Below are 1,145 nucleotides of genomic sequence, written 5' to 3'. Positions count from 1 at the left end.
GAAACGCCACCTTCACGTCAACTTAATAATCGTGACAGTTTGTTTATTGACCTAATAAATACAAAAAATGTCCTTGAGCCAACAAATCACGTTATTTTATTCCAATAAACACAATGTCATATATTCTGTGACTGTGAATACTTTGTGTGTTTTGTAACATTTAATTTACACATTTCTTACAAAAAAGCTTAATTTAGACCTTATATACACAAGATTCCCTTTGCTGAGTTAATATTTTAAGCACAATATTTCTTTATGCAAATGAATTATATAGATCTAACCTAATAAATTGTTTGTTTTTGCTTGTTTTTGAATTTCGCGCAAAGCTACACGAGGGCTATCTGCGCTAGCCGTCCCTAATTTAGCAGTGTAAGACTAGAGGGAAGGCAATTAGTCATCACCACCCACCGCCAACTCTTGGGCTACTCTTTTACCAACGAATAGTGGGATTGAGTGTCACATTATAATGCCCCCACGGCTGAAAGGGCGAGCATGTTTGGTGGGACGGGGATTCGAACCCACCTAATAAATACAACATCCTTGATATTTTAAGTTAATCTTACTTATTCAGTTATTGTTTATTCTCTCTTACATGAGAAGTGAAATAACAAAGACTGGAAGAGCATCTGGTGTGTGTGTATGCTTTTTAATTCAAATTTTTATTTATTTTCCAAAATTTAAAATGTATTGAAAATTTTCATAATTTCGTTATTATTCTACCTCACAAAATGACAAAATTAATACAGTGGTTGGAAATTTTCATCTTTCCAATTTTTATACACTCCGCGAAAAAATAGAAAATCAAAACATTGGTGCATCTTCAAAAACTTGGGCATGGCACAGGTAAGATAAAACTGAAAGTTTAAGTTTATGTAAATATATAATAATATGTCCGTTTTGATAATATGCCATGTAGTGAGCAAATATTAGCGCATAATCTTGTATATTGTTGCGTCAGCGAGGTCACGTGACTAGTGTCACGCCACTCGTTCTCTCGAACCTTCGGGAATTGTCGGAGATTACTAGATATAGGGTAATCTGGTATATATAAGATGGTCACGGCGTGACGTGACAGTGTGTGTGTAGGTAGTAAGTAATTGAACTGCAGTCAGAGAGAGAGACATATTGTTGAAGTCGAGCTCGTG

The sequence above is a fragment of the Limulus polyphemus genome, unplaced genomic scaffold, assembly GCF_000517525.1.
Source record: "Limulus polyphemus unplaced genomic scaffold, Limulus_polyphemus-2.1.2 Scaffold4756, whole genome shotgun sequence".
NCBI classification, from domain to species: Eukaryota; Metazoa; Arthropoda; class Merostomata; order Xiphosura; family Limulidae; genus Limulus; species Limulus polyphemus.
This window is presented reverse-complemented; position numbering follows the sequence as displayed.